Below are 16316 nucleotides of genomic sequence, written 5' to 3'. Positions count from 1 at the left end.
TTCTTTTTAATTTGAGCAACAACTAGATTGTTATTAGGATTAAGCTTCTCATCGTGTACCAGATATGTGTCTGGTATCTTATTATGCTCGAAATAATAATTAAATATAATGTATTTAAAGTGAATAGTTATCAGTAAGTGAGAAACAAATGTTCTGTTCATAGCAGCTGCTGAGCTGTGAAGCTGTGAGTTTACCTAGGAAGCACATCAGCCAAATAATATTTAGTTGTATTTTTTGGCTATATGACTATATTTAGTCATATATATTTAGTCATGACGACCAATGAAGTGGGCTAAGAACATAATTGTTATGACACTCACACTTTACTTGTGTTTCAAGTAGTGGTGAAAGAAAAAAAAACATACACTGATGAAATTTTGTTTCACTATACTGTATCAATATTCTACAGCACTGTATCGATTTTTTGCACATGCAAATATGTGGTATGTAATATGTCATGGCGTTGGTTCAATTTTTTAAAATTTATAAATATGAATCCTTCTCCTACGCTTAGTGGCCGTCTGCCACGCTGTCTCTCTCTGTCTCTTTCTCTGTCTATCTCTCTCTCTCTCTCACTGTCCCTTGCTCGGTTATTTTATGCATAAAATGTTTTCTTAATTATTATTATTTTATATTATCAATAATTTGTTTATATCTATTTCTAATAGATGGGGGATTAATAGTATTTTTTGCTGAAACGAATTAATTGGTTTTTAGTTATTTTTAAAGGGGAAATTTCAATATAAGTGGATCGAGACGAATGCTGTTGTGGAATGGATTAAACTTGTATCTTAGGGGTCCACTGTACTTGCACACATGTAAACATTAGCAACTGTTGAATGTAATGTACGAGCACTGCTGGAAAAAATAAAAAGTTGACTTTAAACAAATGACTAAACAGGAAATTTGAAACCGAATCAAATGTTCCATGCATGCATTCACAGAAGCAGTTACCGTACAATGGTCCACTGTGAAACTGAATACATGCAGTAAGGCAGCTTCAACAGCAGAGCAGCAGGATGTTATATTCGTCGCTTAGGAGTATCTGTAATCATTTTAACACAGGCATAACAGTCTCTAAATCAATATACACATAGTGATGTCAAACAAAAACTAATACTTTACTTACTTATTTAAGGTGTGGAGAGTTACTTTCTGTGTTTCTTAATTAAAATGCAGAAAAGATGCTTCTATTACTTACACTTTGGTTTTCAAATGTCAAGGGCCTCACAGGTTTACCTGTAAAATAAACCATAAAAAAAATCAGTGATAAACATATAATCTATATATTTCCTTTTAGTTACAAAATTAAATCAGAAAATGTAGACCACAAAAGCAAAGGAGCACATTAAAACTGAGGTAGGATAATGTCATGGTAAAGACAGCACTACATGGAATTTATATTGACTAATTCTCCAAATTTCATGAAAAACCAACTGTAATGTGTAAATTGTTTTAACACTTAACACTTGGTTGGTTTAACACTAAAACATGACATATGCATCTGTGTTGATTTTATCACTGTTGAGTTTGTTCTACTCTTGTTTTATATTCTGATCTCAGTTTGTTCTACTCTTGTTTTATATTCTGTGTATTCATATTACACACGCTGTACTGTATGACAAAACAAATTCATCGTAGGCACTGACAACCTTTCTGATTCTCAGATTCCTAGAGGAACCACATGCTTGATTGTTAATCCTCCTCTTGTAAGTCGCTTCGGATAAAAGCGTCTGCTAAATGCATAGATGTAAATGTGATTCTGATACTGAACCACAGGAAACAGACCAGAATCATGTCAGCTTCACAGATGAACTTCACTGAGGCTTGACTCTCCTATTTATTCTGAGGCGACGACACAGGGACTATTCCACAAGGTGCAAAGAAAGTCTACTCACATCTTTTTGGTTGTAAAAACCAAAACAAGGTTTCCATTATCAGAGGGCAGTATAAAAATGAAACGTAACATTTTCATTGCTCATGCAGCTTTTAAGCCCAGTCACACAATGACAGTTACCATTTCTGTGTGAACAAAGAGTAGTGTTGTTGCTCTATAAATGTCATCAGCGCAAAGAGTTCGTAATCGTCTTTTTGAGTGTTGGATGAGGTAACAATACCCTGCAGTCACAAGCACTGATGTTAAAAAAGGTCACTGGCCATATCAGATCCAAGTGCCACTTGTGCGTTCAAACAGGAGAGTGACAAGTCAAATTATCTAACATTTTGATGCCAATTGCTTGGCCTCTTAACACCCACTTCTGTATGAAAGTGGTGGGTGGCAAAATATTATCATCGACTCTACCAATTAAATCCTGTACAAGACAAGAAGCACCATTTCATCCATCTGGAACCTAAATGAAACCTCCTTGTGAGGTTCCAGGGTTTTTTGTGTATTTTGTTAATAGTTTTTGTATATAGTTCTGTATATAGTGTGTGTGTGGGCTTGGGCCTGACTACATTTGCACAAAGTGCTGGGTTAATATTGATGGCGCTGCGCACCTGCCAGAGATTTCCACCTCTCCTGGGCCTGTGCTTAAAACCTCCAGCTCATCGTGGACCCAGCGCCAGATTGTTCCACTAGCAGCAATCAGCTATTCTTTCTGGGTTTCCTAATAAGTTGGCCTCCTTAACTTTCAGGTATTATTAGCTATTCTGCAAGGGACATAATAGCTAATAATACCCTCATGTCAAGACTCAGGTTAGCACTAAGGGTTAGGTTTTGTTGTGTGTTGAAATGCTTGTACCACAGGAAAACGCATAGGCATGTTCATCCATTAAGCAGCAGTGTCATTATGAACGGAAAATACACAACTGGTCTTTCACTCTCACCAAGACAGAAAAGAGAATTGACACTGTCAGGCAGGCCAATGGAAAGCCACAGCTAAACACAACAACGACATGAGTTGCATAACTACTTGAGATGTCTAACCTGTCTTAATAAAACTTGAGTTGTTACTGTTCCCTTTTCATCTTATTGATTGTCCTCATTTGTTCAATCCAAGACTAATTTCAAAGCTAATATTTAAAGCTAAACCAAAATCTTTCTTTTATCTCTGAAGCATTTAAGCAATCATAATAAGGATACCAAAGGAAGCGAACAAGATCTAGTGCATTTTGTCCTACTGCATGAAAGTGATGTGGCAAATGACTTAAACCTTTTTACAGAATATGTGGACTATTAGCAATTAGACATGATGAAACTCTTAAGAAGTCCTCATCTTAGGGTAGATTTTTTTCATTTAAAAAAGGTGTGGAGTTTTGTTTTATGAAACGTTTGAGCGATGTCTTTTGTATTATATACCACTATAGATTAACTGGGCTCTAACCCCTTTGTCCTTATAAAATGTTTTAGCATCATTTTGGATAATTGCCATGATAGTTTTATTAAGTGTTGCGGTTTTAAATACTCCAATCTAGTCAACCCTCAAACCACATGTCCCAAATTAATTTACAGTAAGTTAATGAGATGTCTGTTTGCTGCCCTGGCAAGCAGCACTAACTAACCTTGAAGTCTGTAAAATCTGTAAAAAAAACTGTAAAATTGGGCTTTGCAAGAAATCAACTCTTTTAAGTAGCAATTTTAAAATTGGAAATTTGAAATAAATTTTGACCACGCTTATTTTCAAGCCTGTTGAATCAAATTACTGTACCAAACAAGACAACAGTGTAGGAACCCTAAGTGACAACATCAAGTTAAAGGAACAGGGCAAGTTTAAAAAAAAAAAGAGGAACCAAAATTATGTTCACAAGGCAAACCATTTTACATTTACAGTACAAATAAAGAAAAAATACACAAAGTATTTTTCAATATGAGGAAGGAGGATGAGAAAGTTTCAGGACCACATAAACACTTTCACTGCAGCATTCGCAATTATTCTCTCAAATAATATCGAACACGGAGGCAGATTAATAGCATTAATCTACTGTTCGTCATTCGTGTTCCTCACGTCTGCAGGAAAAAAACATTCAAGCCATTTCCATTACCATTTATTTTTATTATGTTAAGCGGATGAAAATGGATGGATGGATGGATGGATAATTTGGTCTTATTTTTTTATATATATATATATATCCCTTATATATTTATTACACTTTTTATATATCTCTTGGTTTTTTTGTAATGCTCGTGCTTATTTCCTCTGGAGAAATCTATAAAGTATAATTTTGATTAATAAAAAAGACGAGAGTTAACTGGCAAACTGTTCCTATTAACTGCTACATAGCTTCACAGTTACTATTAGTGGGTGCGGTTTTGGTGATAATACGGCTAAAGAACTAAACCGAAGATTAAAAAAAACAAGAGAATAACAACTGACTGAAGTTATAGTTTCCACACAGCCACAGTTGTATATTTTTCTTTCTTTCTTTGGTTTATTTTACTAATTGCTCGCCACATTCTCTCAAATACTTCAAGCTACCGTGTGTTTTCACATAAAACCACTAATAAAAATGTAAAAGCAAAAGAAAAGAAAAAAAACTACTTAAAAATCTTATAGACTGACTGCTGATAAGCTGCTCCAGCCGTAAGCGAAAGAAACTGCTTAAATCCAACCGAGGGACGAGTTCTACAACACGCTGAACACAAAATAAACAGCGCGAAACATGTCTAGAGAAAGAAGTGAGGTTGTTTTAAAGGTGCGGGTAAAATATTCAAAGGTGTAAACTCACAGTGGAGACAGGAAGCAGCAGCGACGGTCGTGTCCAGAGTTCGCTTCAGTCAAATGTTTGCAGTTATTTCGATGAGCGGCCAGTGAGACACAACACCGCACGTATGTCATCACAGAAAGGAATCCAGGGAGAGTGAAGGAGAGAGAGACAGATAGAGAGATAGAGAAAGAAAGAGAGAGAGAGAGAGAGAGAGAACGGCTCATTACCGTAAAGACAGAGCCCTCGTTATATACTACGCGTTAGAGGTTTACTACCGTAATATACCAAAAGCTCCGCAACGGGAATACAAGAGAAAAACATTTTCTCCTTTTGTTTATGTTATCTGCACAATAATTATATCCTCTGTAGAACTGATAAGCTCAGAAATCCAATAATGTTCAATAATTTAAACCCTTCATTACTATCAGTAATGCATTTGCAGAAGTGTGCTTGCTTTTAAGCTCCATATCACGTGTTTCCCTCGTCAACAGCATGTGTTGACAGGTAAATAATTAGCAAGAACGTCATTACAGGCCATAATATGCACAGTCTATAATAATGTGTAGTTGAAGCAGATTGTACTGAGCCAAGTCAGAATGAAAATTGGGCATGTATGATGTATATTGTTAATATGACATATCCAGCTGCTGTTGTCATGAATAAACTTTTGATATCTAGCAACATCATTTGCAATGTACTGTCTTCTCTGGTGTAAAAGAAATACAATTGGAAAATAAATCCCATTGCTGGCAATGGCGAGTACTCAAAGAGTGCAGCGAACAGTTGCATAATATTATTTGTTATTTTTTAATAAAAATGGTTTTGATCGGGATACAGAGGCTTTTAAAATTCCTTCTGTTTACAACATGGACACAGGTACCTCGTATAGACTCTATTGTTTTTGAAACAATTGAATTTATTGATTTTGCCAGTCCTGTATTCAGCAGTCAAATACCCACAGTACATAAGCATTTTGTATTCCACTGTCTATTTCTTCTCTACAGGGGATTATAATCCGTGTGATTAACCTCATGTCATGTTGAAGGATATACAATTGTTGTGAGTCACAAAAATAAACCACTGGAGAAAATATAGGTGTTGAATATTGTATGTAAACAGCGTTGGGGGAAAAAAAGCCTAAAAGGATTTGTATCTGATTTAACTCCACTAATGTAACACATTGAATGTGTTTCTCCACACCACATTTTTGACTACCTTGAGATTTAAAAGAAAATCACAAACACAAAGACAGTGTATAACGCCTGTGTATAGATTTTACAGTCCTTAGTCCTTAGACTTAAAAAAGACCCCGCAGGTTTATTTTTTCCTGATTGCCACTGGAAGAGAACCAAGAATATTCATGAAGGTGCTAATAAAAGCAGCACCCTCCTTTAGCACAGAGGTGCTGAATAAGTGTTGCAGCAAGGTCCTCAAGGGTTATGCTGGTGAAAGCAGAATAAAATGGAAGAGGATGGTGATGGAGTACTGAAGCAACAGAATATACATACAGTAAACTAGCCTTAATGACAACATGTGTAATTCCCCAGCCTGGGATCAATAAAGTACATCTATCTATATATCATATACACATTACCATGTATTACCATGTAAACTGTCTCAGTCGTTTGATTTAATTTTTCTAATGTGATCTCTACCGTTTATACTTTAAATAATCAGCTTTCAACAAGGAAATTCCCTGATCCCAGTATCACCTCTGCATGTGAAAAAGTAGAGAAATATTTTTATTTGCATCAGCATAACCTGATGAACATGACTTAATGGAATAATATTTATCAATTAATTAGTGCTTTACTAAAACAAATACATTTCAGTGTCTCATATGCTAAGTTTCACATTCCCACCGTCCACATCGTTTTTTTCCCCTACAGTTTCCCCTTGATGCTACAGCTATACACTTATTTCCACTATAGTATGTGTGCATATGCTGTATCTACCATACTGTACTCAATAACGTGTGTAAAACGATACCATACACATCAATACATACTGTAGAATAATACAGTATAGAACAGACAGTTGAAAAACTATAGCAAGAAAACCATGTTTTGAAAAATCCCTGCTCAAATGAATGACATGTGGTGATCGACATTTATTTCAAATCTATTTTAATGTTTTGGGCAGTGGTGGCGCAGTGGTCCGGAGGGTTTTAGGTTCGAGTCCACCACCTGCCAAGTTACCACTGAGGTGCTCTGAGTATGGCACCGTCTCCACACACTGCTCCTCAGGCAGATTAAACTGCCCCCTGCTGACTTTGGTGATGGGTTAAAAGCAGAGGTCACATTTCATTGTGTGTGCAGTGGTGTGCCGTGTCACAATGACAAATAATTCACTTTCACTTAAAAGACTTGCTGGAATATTTCCAGCAGAAGATAAGGCTCCAGTGTGGTGGCATAAATGGTTAAAGATGGTAAAGATATCCCTTTTTTCCCTGTTTATTAAACCCCCTATTGTAATCTATTTTTAGTCCTGCACACTGAGAAACATCTACAGGGGAGAAATGAACAAGACAAGACAGAGAGACGGGTATGTGGGAGGGACGTGCTCTCTGTCTTCTCCCACACTCAAGACTGTCAAACATATCACTCTTGCCTGCTGCAAACCTGCTGTGACCAATCATCACCAGTTCCATTAGCAATCGCCAAACCGACAATGGACTCTGCAAATGTTTTATATACCCACAGGGCCCAGTGTTAACACAGCATGCAGCCTATACTGGTAGCTAGTGTCAGGTCACCGGCTCCAGCACTGGACCATGATGACACCGAGGACATGCTATCAGCTCAGTTACAGACGTCCTAACACTTCAGTCAATCATGCTAAGCAGATATGCAGCCACTGGTCTTCAGTTCCCCCTGCTGAGCTTAATCTCACTTCAAGTGTCAGAATTCTAGGTTGTTGTTTTTTTTAACCACCTCGTTTCTGTAACATATGATAATCTTGCATCTTTAAAATTCATTAATCCCCCGTAAAAGTATTTTCGTCTTAATCCTCTAATGTCTCCAGAAAGCATGGTGTTTTCAAGTGAGAGTCGTGCTTTTCTTTTTTCTTTTTTTTTAACAAATACATGATGTAGGATTGCTGCCCGCAGGCTGAGGAAACTGAAACCAGTCCCTACACTAAGGACACTGTGGGGAATTGATGAGGACACCCACTTCCTGCAAACCGGCCACAGTCATTATCCATACTGCGCAATAATAATGCGTCAATAATGATACTGGAAGACTGGAAGGACAAAGTGTCGGCGTTAAATCTTTGAACAAATCAGAACCTCACACAAACCCTAGGCCATCTGATTCTGTATTTTTCATTAGCAATTGATAACATTCAAATCAATAAAAATCTGAATATGCATTTCCTCTTTAATAAAGCAACACATGTTGGTTTGGAATGTAATTTTAGTCACGAGGCTTGAGTTCAGGGAATAAATGAAATACTGTTCGTGCTTAATGTATTTAAACTACAAATATTGCTGCAGACATCACTGTTTGGGTTTAAGCTCTTCCTCTGGCATGCTGCGGCTGATTACCTTGAGATCTTAAATGTTCTACAGTTGGATACCAACCAGTGAGCTGATAAGCAGGCCTTTTCACATCACATCTTTGATGTGACTAAGGAAATGTTTCCCAGTGCCTTGACAAAAACGACACTACTTACTGTGAACTGAATGCACTGCAACAAACTCCAGTCACTAAAACCTGAGATATCTTCCTGCCTGGACCTGCCTTCGTCTTGTCACACTCACAAAATTCTCTCTCAAAATTCTTTGTGAATGACACAGAGAAAATGGTAAAAGTGTCCTGCTACAAGTCTTTATTTGAAGTCAGCTAGATGTATTATTAAAAAAAGCCAGCCTCTGTTGAATATATTTGATGGTTGCAAGAGACTCTTTGTTACGGCGTTGTTTAATAACCAAGGCCATCAGGAACCAGCTTCTGAAAACATTCATTATTCTGAATCAAACTGCACAGAGTCCTCAGATGATGACACACAGCGATACTGAAACCGTGACTGTTTCTGTTGGACAGGTGTGTGTTATTCAGGGTATCGACTTCATGTACCGTCACTCAGTAAACATCTGTCCACATTAACACTGCACGCCTGCCAACTGCAGTTGTTATCCATCAGGAGTTACGAATGTCCTGGAATGTGTTGCCTGGAGTCACGGTGACCATGAGTGGCAGCTTCATGATGAGCAGCACTCAGCTGTTGCTCTTGTTTTGATGTTGATTTTGTTGAGTTGAGAAGCTCCCCTGGGGCTTCAGCTTCAGCTCAACTGTTGCATAAAAGGTAAGAGGCAAAGGTCAAAAAGTGCAGACAGTCTCCCTCTCTCCCCCTCTCTCTCTCGCTCTCTGAGCTCCAGTCTGTGAATCTGTTCGTAGGCTCACAGGCCTGACCACCTGCCTCCTCAACAAAACCAAACCCAGTTAATCATCCCCTGGCTTATCCTTACCTTTGGAATGAATGATTATTAGAATTTGGAAACCCACTTTCCCATTAATAATCAGGAGCAAAAACCTCAGCGGGTTTCCTCTTTTTGTTTGTTTTTTGAAAAAATGCAAGCAAACAGTTCAATTGTGCATTGACAGATTGCACTGTTACATTTGTAAACATTAGGTGAATAGAAGTAGCCTGTTTATACTAACCAACACTCTGAAGGGCTGCCTTGCTGAGCTGCTAACAACTAAATATTTAGCACTTAAGCTGCTCTTCTACAGAAACAACTGTGTTCTTTCTTTCAAGTCTAATTAAAATGTTCCTCTTTGCTGCCACCAAGCTCCATGAGTCTGGCCTTTGTTTGATCCAGGAGGAAATGATTAATCCAAACATCAGTATAATATGAATTTTCTAGCCCAGAGCTTGGACCACACGACTTGGTGGATTATAATAAAGCCACATTTTATTTGTTTTGTTTTGATGTATGATATGAGCAACTAATGTCCCAAAGGTATATATATATATATAGAAGGAATTAAGAAAATACCAAAGGACATGGGAGATTCAATGTGGGACTCAGCTGGTGGAATTGCAAATAACATCATTACGAAACACATTCATTCTAATCAATTCAAGTTCTAAAGCAGTGTTGAGTCATCAGGTGAGTGCATCCTCTGGATGCTCCCTGAAACACAGCGATGGTTTGAACGTCTAAACCGATAAATGCAAATGTGATCGATCCTTCAAAAGGCACCCGTATTTACCGCATGTACACGTACTCTGCATTCAGCCCCGATGTAAATCACAATTCACTGTAGCCTTCAGAGTAAATATGTGATTTCATGGACAGAGATGTTCACTGTCAGCTTGTCATCATGAGGTAAAGTAAACCGCAAGTGCAAAAGTGAAGTAACAAGGTAGTCAGTTATCATTCTCACTTCTCACAACACACAGAGGAACCTCACTGTAGTACTGACTAATACTCACGTCAAGGTCTGTTTCCATCAAACCAGTGTGAAACGACCTAACATACAGTAGTACTTATCAACTCTGTGTAACTACATGAAACTGTGTAGCTGTAGGGAAGTAAGGTATAAGATAGAGCTGTAATAATAGAGATATCAGGTGGCCCTTCTTTACATTGATAGTATTGATTTTGCAGATATAAGTTACTGTGAAATACAGCAGGTAAAAATAAATAAATAAATACATAAATAAATAAATAATAGATAAAGATGACAGGTTTTTGTACACCAGTGGAAAAAGAGGAAAAACCTTTAATCCCACACAAAGGAGTTTATTGGCACACAGTATTACTTTAACCTGTCTTTGAAAAAAAAAAACTTCTCAATTTTTTGCATAACTCTAACTTTTTATGGTGCAGCTACAGCACAGAGTCGTTCTCCCTGCATTTGACCTGATGTCCAAGCGAGGACAGGTCTGACAATCTCATCAATGATGTTCTCATCTGAAGGTACATATTGATTTGTGCTGTTCCTGAGTGAGACGCCCCGGTCGGTGCATCGATGAGAAAGAAGAGAACTAGAAGTTCCGTATCTTTTCTGTTCATCTGACAGAAGAAAAAAAAAGATCCTGGCTGAAAATCTTAAAGTCTTTACTTGTCTGGTGAAAATGTGACAGCTGTCTATGGGCAGAAAATTACATCTGGCTGCTATTACACTTCACTCAGCGCTGCCTGTTCTCTCACGTGTGAAATCGTTGATGTTCTCACTTTGAAAATGAGTTAAAGGCCAAAAACAAAGTCAGTCTTTCAAACCGCTGCTACCGTTTTGTCAGATAAATGCGGTCTCTATTGTTCTCTGCTCAAATGAGGAATAGAGACACATTTAATGGTTTTATTTATCTGTCTGCAGTTGTGATGTGATACTGTGATCACATTTGGTGTTATTCAATTGTATTCTAAAAACCACAAGAGACCTTGAATCATAATCATCCAAACATATCAGGGGATACAGCAAAGTGCAGATAAAATTTGAATAACTCACTACATGGATATTTTATCTCTCATTAAATGAAATTCACTAACAAAATCACATCGTCAGATTGTGTTCATCCAAAATGTAGGACATCCATTGTCCCAAAGGGGAAATAACCCTGACATAAGAGATGTCCTTTATTGAAAGGTTGAAATTTCAACCTGACAAACCTCGATATGACTCTTTGGCTCTGATTACTTCGGTGGGCGACGTTGACACGATTTGCTTAAATACCACCAAGTCTGATGTTTGACAATGAGAGATGTAATGATCTCTCTCCGGTCAAGTAACCAGAGAAACTTCATCACTTGACTTACATCAAGTTACAATTGGAGATGGTGGATTTATTTCACACTTACACTGCCTGAAGTATGAAGGGAGAACTTTCTCCAAGATAATTTACTTTATTAGAATGTCAGTGTTTACTGCTGTGTCAACTGGTAAAATATTACAAACAATACCACTGCTTATACAATAACTCTAAATGCATGAAAAACTCAATGATGACTAAAGTCACCATAACCATAGAAACAGCCTCTATTGTGATCACTTCTTGTCCTGCTAATGGAACTCCGGCGTGTCAATGAGAGAAGTGGACTCAGAGCAACCTGCTGACCCTGGGGACTCTGACTTTATTCACATTCCACACTGAGGCTGAATAAATCACTGGAGTCAGCAAAAGCTTGACGCAGACAAATAACAATGGGAGTGGAAGACAAGCACAGGGGATTCAAAATCAGTGTCAAAAAGCTTGAAGTAAGGTGAGAAGAATTGTTGAATATTTTATGACTAACTGCAGGATTTGAGGACACAATAGTAATGTTTACTGTGAACACAGTCAGTTCATGACACAGCCAAACAGCATTGTACAGTGTACAACTATACTGTAATTGTCCATCATCAACATACAGAACCAACGACCTCAGATAAACCTAGCCATGCTTCTCCCACCACCGCCATAACACTCTTGCAACAGATAAAAGTTAATTGCCTCGCTTCGTTTGTGATGTTATATTTATGACCATGCTAGTATATTCTACATAATGAAGCTGGCTGTTATACTGCTACTGTACCACCAAATGGACCGCACACTATGTATTTTCCCTGTGGTACTTTAAAATATTATTAAAGACATTTAAAATACATGACTCAGAGCGTAACCAAGGCGTGGATGTCAGTCTGAAATTATGAGCTGGTCCATAAAAGACTAACAATAATTATGATAGGGCAATTTGTTTAGATCGTTTAGAGCACATGTGTCAAAGTCAAGGCCCGGGGGCCAAATGTGGTCCGCCAAGCCTTAAAAAGCATTTAATAAAGTCCGTGCAGCAGAGTTACTCAAGTAATTAAAAGTTGTTTTTTATTATTAAAGAGCAACAAACAATATTTGTAGTACATTTTTTCACTGTGTCCCACTGCGCTACCAAATGACCTATGGACTGGTACTGGTCCACGGACCAAGGGTTGGGGACCCCTGAGTTATACAGTCTTCCATTTACAACCGGCCGTTACCCTAACCCTAAGTTCTGACTGGCAGGGGGCCCTAACATGTTTCAGGGCGTAGGCAAAATACAGGTGATTACAGATGTCAGGAAGAGAATTAAACAGGCAGGAACCACAAGAGGCAGGAGCAGGTAGACACAGGAAGGACACCAGAGACAAGAAGAAGCAAAAATAGATCCAACCTGAGGTTTATGTCCATTATGGACTAGTATGTTTGGTAACAGGATCGGCTGTGCTAAGTCCCCCCAATTCCCTAACCTGACGGGGAAGGTTGGGTCAGGAAGAGCAGCCAGTGTGATAGTGTGTGAAATCAATATGTGTGAGACTGCTGAGGTGACCTCTGATTAATGGAAGGACTGGGGATCAGACCAACAGGTTAATGGAATCTGAGACATATTTCTCTAGACCGGCTGGTTAACACCATCACATGTTCGCCAGGCGAACATGTGATGGTGTTGGTTCATTGAGTGATTCATTCAATGACCTATTGGTGTTTGACAGGAATAAAAACGAGACGCGCAGAGACGACCAGTGTACACTGTATATACTGGTGACACATCACAGGATTCTCCATATTTTCATGTAACTGTGATTTTGGAAATCCATTTAACTGTATGCTAAACCTCATTAGAACAAATGGGACTGAAAGGACTGAACAAAATCTGTTTCGGTGCAGTGAAATGAGAAGTTAAAAACAGAGGAAAGCTCTGTTTCTATGGTCATCGCGGTTAAAAACAGGGGAAAGCTCTGTTTCTATGGTCATCGCGTGAGCGAGGAGAAAACCCACAGCTTTGGGCAGAACACGACGTCCGAGATGAAAGCAGAGAGATAAATGTGCCTGACTGGAAAGTTAGTGATTAGAGACTAAAGCTGGTTCAGTTCATCTCTACATACGACGTCTAATTACCAGCTACCATGGCCACAAGAGAGTCACCAAATACAGCAGGAGCGCGGACAGGAAGTTTCAAAAGTAACAGGGATGTAAATGGAGCCATCACAGCCTGATTCCTTAAAGATTACTTGTTTTCACAGACATCATCCACTTTTGCAGATGGAATTTCCATTGTATCTGGTTGATATTCTTAGTTTAATGTGTCTTTATAACGTTGTACACATATTATTAAAAACCACACACACACGTACACACATGCTGCCAGTAAATCTGTTTACACTGTGTGGTACAGCACGTTCCAGAGTGGACTGGAGTGTGTGGGAAGAACAGTTCTGCATAGCAGTTGTTATGTATGGAATCACAGTGTTCTCATAACGTTAACGCCTGTAGGCAGGGGGGCAGAAACTAAAACAACAACTGATAAGAACAGTGGGACTCAACCTCACACAGAAGCCTGGGTTCTTTCTAGTAACAGGCTCCGGAACAGACAGGGAATCCCACTCACTTCCTGACGCTCCCTCGGCACAATGACCTTGCCTCTGACCCTCTGACCTTCCTGCAAAGAGAACAAGTGGGGAGAGCACAAGGATAGGTGGATGGATAGATAAATAAATAATGGAGCTGCTGGTACTAGAGATATTCTGGGAGATGATAGCAGAGCCAGGAGTGGGGGGACATAAGTGTTTAGAGAGAGGGGAGGAAGGAGGCCAATGGAGACAAGCACTCAAGCTGACACGTTCCTGCGTGAAGATCAGTGCAAAAAGGTAACAGATGTAGACACACCACTGTGCATCACCGCGCTGGATTATGCTCTAAACACAGGGATAATGGAAGGAAGTCTATATTTGGAAAGAAAATGTAGGTCTTTTATATTTCCCAAAATGAGATCAGCTCACAGTAATGAGACGTGGTATTAGGCCGTGATCCAATTGGGTTTGATCATTTCAGAGAGGGCTGGTGGACAAACTCTGACATCTGCCAGCTCTTCCTCTGTGCCACAGTGCAGACTAAATGGATTTGTCCAGGAAAAAGTGAAAGAGAAGAATGAGTGTGTCACTCAACAACAGCCTCATTATTTCATCTGGCTCAGATTTCCATGGACAATACCAGCCAACCACTGCAGCCCGACACACATGAGCTCTCCTTCTCACCTGAGCCCACCAACGGTTGCCATAACAACGTAACACAGGGCAACCTGCGGAGTATCTGTGGCAACCCTTTGGCCATAGTTGCACATGCACTTAAAAAAAACCCCACTGTGAACAAAGCATTCCTTAATACAGGGTCTACATGAAAATAAAATATTAAAAACATCATTGTTTTGATTGTTAACTCGGATTCTTTAACATGGGTGTCAACAGTCATCACAAAGTAACTGACAAGATATGAGTCACTGGGTAAATAAGGTGCAAAACTTAGTTGTTTTTGAACTCCAGGTGGATTGTAAAAACCCATAGAAATACCCTACTGTGAAAGATAAACTTTTGTTTCAAAACCTCCCAGCCTTATCTGAATTCATGAACTGTATAACTAAGAGATCCTTAACTATAATACAATATAGTCTTGCAGTCTTCTCTGAGGCTCAGGTGAAAGGTAGGCAATTCATACTGGGTGTCAGTAGTAGCTCAGCATCCGTGGTGGGGAATTACTGCCACTTCATTTCTATAGTTAATTTAAGTGGAACTTAAACTTTATGTTTACTTTATGTCCAGTGAGGTTCAAGATTTAGTTTTGAGTTAGGATTAGAATTCAATATTGTACAAATCAGTTAGAGCTAGAGTATGGTGACTGCACTCAGGTCAGAGGGATGATGGTTAAAGCCTATTGGCCTACAGCAGGGTCTGTACTGTCCAGTCATTACTTCTTGTTAGAGAATTTAAGGAGCCTTGAATGTACTGTAAGCTAATGACTTCAAATGACCTGTACACATCAACAGTCTTTCTTCTACAACTTCATCTGTTCAATAAGAACTGAAGTGTCAGAGGCAAATCATTGATGTTTGTCTGTCTGTGAATTTACCGTGAAAGTGGAGAAGGAAACCTCGGGCCTTACTGCCTGGGTGTAACAGACGACAAACACAAACAAAGGAGAAACAAAGGAGTGACATTTGATGGCACTAAGAAGGCTATTTGAGTGGCGTACTTACGACCTCCCATCTATTGAAACTGCTGACCTGTAATTTTGAGCCATTTCACTTTCTTTTCTGACAGTGATGATAGTGTCTAAAAGCACGGACTCTAATGGAGAGTGGAGGCAAAAGCTCTAGAAATAAGATGCACTTAGAGCCACTTATTGCACGGCTTCAGTACAAATTTGCCTGAAAGGAGCAGCACTCCAGTTTTAAGAAAGCTGAAAAACAAATTACATTAATGTAAGCGAATTCTATACCTGGCCGAATTTAGATGATTTTTTAATGTGTAAACATTTTGTAATGTTTAAAGTGTTGATTTTCAAAGCACATTGCAGGACACGTTCTTTGTGTTTGCCTTTACGAGTGCCAAGCAAATGAAAACACGCGGTTCCTCAAATCTGTTAAAACCTGCTGTTGTCGTAAATAAGTTGCGCGCTGTTCCAGCTACGAACAAGGCGACACTCACTGAGCTGTTCATCACTGTCCAGGATAATGTCAGCGGGTGGTGTGGTTCTTTGCGTATTCCTCTGAGACATAAACACCCAGGAGCATTCCACTGCAACAGACAGAACAGAAATAGATGGAATAGGTCATTATGGGTAGACATTTTGACAGGCAGAAGCTTTGAATTCAGGATACAGACAGGAGGCTTGGATCACCAATGACCACTTCATCAACGCAACACTATCTG

The 16316-nt window shown here is 38.9% G+C and overlaps 1 protein-coding gene across 3 annotated transcripts in view; it reads right to left on the bottom strand.

Moving 5' to 3' along the window:
- Positions 1-16153, bottom strand: part of tp53i11b (tumor protein p53 inducible protein 11b) — a 33581-nt gene extending 17428 nt beyond the window's left edge. The window contains exons 1-3 of one of the 3 annotated variants that reach the window (XM_017032847.2): positions 4669-4844; positions 1202-1239; positions 955-1045 (exon numbers count right to left, since the gene is read on the bottom strand). The gene's annotated coding sequence lies outside the window, so the exon portion shown is untranslated. Of the gene's footprint in view, positions 1-954; positions 1046-1201; positions 1240-4668; positions 4845-16091 lie in introns of those variants that run through there. The other 2 variants (XM_025056512.1, XM_008312436.3) reach the window with 2 other exon arrangements.
- Between the last annotated feature and the right edge of the window lie 163 nt (positions 16154-16316).

Source organism: Cynoglossus semilaevis, chromosome 6 (genome assembly GCF_000523025.1).
Source record: "Cynoglossus semilaevis isolate Cse_v1.0 chromosome 6, Cse_v1.0, whole genome shotgun sequence".
Taxonomy (NCBI): Eukaryota; Metazoa; Chordata; class Actinopteri; order Pleuronectiformes; family Cynoglossidae; genus Cynoglossus; species Cynoglossus semilaevis.
Note: the sequence above shows the minus strand (reverse complement) of the source record. Positions and strands in the feature narration are given on the sequence as shown.